The following is a 5832-nucleotide window of genomic DNA, read 5'->3' on the forward strand; positions in this document are numbered from 1 at the left end:
TTATTCTAAAACTATGCCCCCTAGTTCTAGATTCCCCCCATGAGTGGAAATATCCTCTCTGCATCCACTTTATCGAGCCCCCTCATTATCTTATATGTCTCAATAAGATCACCTCTCATTCTTCTGAATTCCAATGAGTATAGGCCCAACCTGATCAACCTTTCTTCATAAGTCAACCCCTTCATCTCAGGAATCAACCGAGTGAACATTCCCTGAACTGCCTCCAAAGCAAGTATATCCCTCCGTAAATAAGGAGACCAAAACTGTATGCAGTACTCCATGTGTGGCCTCACCAATACCCTGTACAGTTGTAGCAGGACTTCTCTGCTTTTATACTCCATCCCCCTTGCAATAAAAGCCAACATTCCATTTGCCTTCCTGATTACTTGCTGTACCCGCATACTAACTTTTTGTGTTTCATGCACATGGATCCCCAGGTCCCTCTGTACTGCAGCATTTTGTAATTTTTCTCCATTTAAATAATAATTTTATTTTTAATTTTTTTCTGCCAAAGTAGATAACCTCACACTTTCCCACATTATACTCCATCTGCCAAATGTTTTCCCATTCACTTAGCCTGTCTATATCCCTTTGAAATTTTTTGTGTCCTCCTCAGAACTTGCTTTCCCACCCATCTTTGTATCATCAACAAACTTGGCTACATTACACTCGGTCCCTTCATCCAAATCATTAATATAGATTGTAAATAGTTGCGCCCCCAGCATCAATTCCTGCGGCACCCCACTAGTTACTGTTTGTCAACTGGAAAATGACCCATTATCCCAACTCTTTATTTTCTGTTAGTTAGCCAATCCTCTATTCATGTTAATTTATTACCCCCAATCCCGTGAACTTTCATCTTGTGCAGTAACCTTTTATGTGGCACCTTATCGAATGCCTTCTGGAAATCCAAATACACCACATCCACTGGTTCCCCCTTATCCACCCTGCTCGTTACATCCTCAAAGAATTCCAGCAAATTTGTCAAACATGATTACCCTTACATAAAACCATGCTGACTTTGTTTGACTAAATTATGATTTTCCAAATGTCCTGCTACTGCTTCCTTAATAATGGACTCCAGCATTTTCCCAATGACAGATGTTAGGCTAACTGGTCTATAGTTTCCTGCTTTCTGTCTGCCTCCTTTTTTAAATAGGGGTATTACATTTGCGGTTTTCCAATCCGCTGGGGCCTCCCCAGAATCCAGGCAATTTTGGTTGAATACAACCAATGCATCCACTATCTCTGCAGCCAATTCTTTTAAGACGCTAGAATGCAAGCTATCAGGTCCAGGGGACTTGTCCACCATCAATTCCATTATTTTACCGAGAACTTCTTCTTTAGTGACAGTGATTGTTTTAAGTTCCTCCCTCCCTATAGCCCCTTGATTATCCACTATTGGGATGTTTTTAGTGTCGTGAGGACCAATGTAAAATATTTGTTCGAAGTCTCATTTCCCTGTTCCCCATTATTAATTCCCCAGTCTCATCCTCTAGGAGAGCAACATTTACTTTAGCCACTCTCTATCCTGGCTACACTCAATGAACTCTTCCTCATGGCTACCTTGGCCAATTTGATTTGTCCAATCAATATGAAGATTAAAATCGCCCATGATTATTGCTGTTCCTTTTTTACAAGCCTCCATTATTTCTTGATTTATACTTCATCCAACAGTGTAGCCACTGTTAGGGGGCCTATAGACGACACCCACCAGCGACTTTTTCTCCGTTTTATTGCTTATCTGCACCCAAACTCATTCTACATCTTGATCTTCTGAGCCAATATCATTTCTCACGACTGCACTGATCTCATCCTTTATTAGCCAAGCTACTCCACCTCCTTTTCCATTCTGTCTATCCGTCGAATTGTCAAATACCCCTGAATATTTAGTTCCTAGCCTTGGTCATCTTGCAACCATGTCTCTAATGGCTATCAGATCATACCCATTTATATCTATTTGTGCCGTCAACTCATCTATTTTGTTACGAATGCTGCGTGCATTCAGATAAAGAGCTTTTAAATTTGTTTTTTTTTTACCATTTTTCCCTGCTTTGACTCCACTTTCTGATACACTCTTATGTTTATACATTCTGTCCCTTCCTGTCACGCTCTGGTTATCATTTCCCCAGGGCCACCCTGCTCTATTGCCTTCTCCTTGCTCTTTGACCTTTTAAATTTCTGCTCACCTGAACCCTCCCTTCCACTAATTAGTTTAAAGCCCTCTCTACAGCCCTGATTTGCCATCAATTAAAGTCGTGTATCTGTGGTTTAGGGACTGATTTATCAAAGGTCCCCTTGGCATCAGGTTCTAGCTCCACGGATGATTCTTGTTCATTATTGCCCGTTCTCAGATTCTGAAATTGGGAGGACGTCCTTCTTTAGGCAATAATCTCAAATTGTGTAACAATGCAGATGGCTTCATTATCACTCATCAATTAAAGATAACAAACAGGAGCAGGAGGAGGTCATTCAGCCCCTCAAGCCTGTTCCACCATTCAATGCGATAATGGCTGATGTGTATCCTAACTCCATTTATCCACCTTGGCTCCATTCCCTTAATACCTTCAGCTAGCACAAATCCATCCAACTCAGATTTAAAATGATTAATTGAGCTAGTAACCATTGCTCTTTGTGGAAGAAAATTCCACACTTCTCCACACTTTGCTGAATAAATATTTCCTACTTTCCCTCTTGAATGGCCTGCTGCTGATTTTAAGGTTTTGTCCCCTTGTCCTAGACTCCCGCTATCTACATTGACTAACTCTCTCTATCTACATTGACTAACTCTCTCTCTCTACATTGACTAACTCCCACTGTCTACATTGACAACACTCTCTATCTACATTGACTAACTCCCGCTATCTACATTGACTAACTCTCTCTATCTACATTGAAAATTCCTTTCAAAATCCTAATAAGCTCAAATCAAACCAAAACAAAACTTTGCTCACCAGTGCAGAGAAAGACCAAAACTGAAAACATCTTCAGCTGACAGTTAGCGATGGAGAGTCTAAGAAGTGATGAACAATATCGGCAATAACTGTCCCTTGTATGAAGTCGGATGGTATTAATAACATAACATGACAGTTTGTCAACTCATCACAGGAAATTAAGAAATCTTTCCTTCCTCTCCAAAAAAGTAAATTTCAAACTAATTTCGGAACTTAACGATTTAAGTAAGTACAAAGGTCCCAGAATTTTATTACTGCGTGATCACAAAACAAAGGCAAAAATCTGAACAGGTACAAATCGCATTGATTATAGAATCATCGAATCATTGAAGTTTCCGGCACAGAAAGAGGCCATTCAAACTATTGTGCCCGTGCCAGCCGACAAAGAGCTACCCAGCCTAATCCCACTTTCCAGCTCTCGGTCCATAGCCCTGTGGGTTACTGCGCTTCAAATGCACATCCAAGTACTTTTTAAATGCGGTGAGGGTTTCTGCCTCTACCACCCTTTCAGGCAGTGAGTTCCATACCCCCACCTCGTCTCCCCTCTAATCCTTCCACCATCTACTTTAAATCTATGCCTCCTGATTATTAACCACTATGATAGGTCCTTCCTATCATAGAAACATAGAAACATAGAAACATAGAAATTAGGTACAGGAGCACGCCATTCGGCCCTTCGAGCCTGCACCGCCATTCAATAAGATCATGGCTGATCATTCAAACTCAGTACCCATTTTCTGCTTTCTCTCCATACTCCTTGATCCCTTTGGCCGTAAAGGCCATATCTAACTCCCTTTTGAATATATCTAATGAACTGACCTCAACAACTTTCTGCAGTAGAGAATTCCACAGGTTAACCACTCTCTTAGTGAAGAAGTTTCTCCTCATCTCGGTCCTAAATGGCTTACCCCTTGTTCTTAGACTGTGACCCCTGGTTCTGGAACTCCCCAGCAACGGGGACATTCTTCCTGCCTCTAACCTGTCCAATCCCGTCAGAATTTTATCTGTTTCTATGAGATCCCCTCTCATTCTTCTAAACTCCAGTGGATACAAGCCCAGTTGATCCAGTCTCTCCTCATATGTCAGTTCTGCCATCCCGGGAATCAGTCTGGTGAACCTTCGCTGTACTCCCTCAATAGCAAGAACGTCCTTCCTCAGATTAGGAGACCAAAACTGAACACAATATTCTAGGTGTGGCCTCACCAAGGCTTTGTACAACTGCAGTAAGACCTCCCTACTCCTATACTCAAATCCTCTAGTTATGATTGCTTTTTGCCTTCTTCACCGCCTGCTGTACCTGCATGCCAAGCTTCAATGACTGATGTACCATGACACCCAGGTCTCGTTGCACCTCCCCTTTTCCTAATCTGTCACCATTCAGATAATATTCTGTTTTCTTGTTTTTGCCACCAAAGTGGATAACCTCACATTTATCCACATTATACTGCATCTGCCATGCATTTGCCCACTCACTTAACCTGTCCAAGTCACCCTGCAGCCACTTAGCATCCTCCTCACAGCTCACACTGCCACCCAGCTTAGTGTCATCTGCAAACTTGGAGATATTACATTCAATTCCTTCATCTAAATCATTGATGTAGATTGTAAATAGCTGGGGTCCCAGCATTGAACCCTGCAGCATCCCACTGGTTACTGCCTGCCATTCTGAAAAGGGCCCGTTTATTCTGACTCTCTGCTTCCTGTCTGCCAACCAGTTCTCTAGCCAGGTCAGTACATTACCCCCAATTTTGCACACTAATCTCTTGTGTGGGACCCTGTCAAAAGCCTTTTGAAAGTCCAAATACACCACATCCACTGGTTCTCCCTTGTCATAGAAACATAGAAAATAGGTGCAGGAGTAGGCCATTCGGCCCTTCTAGCCTGCACCGCCATTCAATGAGTTCATGGCTGAACATGCAACTTCAGTACCCCATTCCTGCTTTCTCACCATACCCCTTGATTCCCCTAGTAGTAAGGACTTCATCGAACTCCTTTTTGAATATATTTAGTGAATTGGCCTCAACAACTTTCTGTGGTAGAGAATTCCACAGGTTCACCACTCTCTGGGTGAAGAAATTCCTCCTCATCTCGGTCCTAAATGGCTTCCCCCTTATCCTTAGACTGTGTCCCCTGGTTCTGGACTTCCCCAACATTGGGAACATTCTTCCTGCATCTAACCTGTCTAACCCCGTCAGAATTTTAAACGTTTCTATGAGGTCCCCTCTCATTCTTCTGAACTCCAGTGAATACAAGTCCAGTTGATCCAGTCTTTCTTGATAGGTCAGTCCCACCATCCCGGGAATCAGTCTGGTGAACCTTCGCTGCACTCCCTCAATAGCAAGAATGTCCTTCCTCAGGTTAGGAGACCAAAACTGTACACAATACTCCAGGTGTGGCCTCACCAAGGCCCTGTACAATTGTAGCAACACCTCCCTGCCCTTGTACTCAAATCCCCTCGCTATGAAGGCCAACATGCCATTTGCTTTCTTAACCGCCTGCTGTACCTGCATGCCAACCTTCAATGACTGATGTACCATGACACCCAGGTCTCTTTGCACCTCCCCTTTTCCTAATCTGTCACCATTCAGCCTCATAGAATCCTCCTTGCAGCTCACACTGCCACCCAACTTAGTGTCATCTGCAAATTTGGAGATACTACATTTAATCCCCTCGTCTAAATCATTAATGTACAGTGTAAACAGCTGGGGCCCCAGCACAGAACCTTGCGGTACCCCACTAGTCACTGCCTGCCATTCTGAAAAGTCCCCATTTACTCCTACTCTTTGCTTCCTGTCTGACAACCAGTTCTCAATCCATGTCAGCACACTACCCCCAATCCCATGTGCTTTAACTTTGCACATTAATCTCTTGTGTGGGA

Source organism: Pristiophorus japonicus, chromosome 24 (assembly GCF_044704955.1).
Source record: "Pristiophorus japonicus isolate sPriJap1 chromosome 24, sPriJap1.hap1, whole genome shotgun sequence".
Classification (NCBI taxonomy): Eukaryota; Metazoa; Chordata; class Chondrichthyes; family Pristiophoridae; genus Pristiophorus; species Pristiophorus japonicus.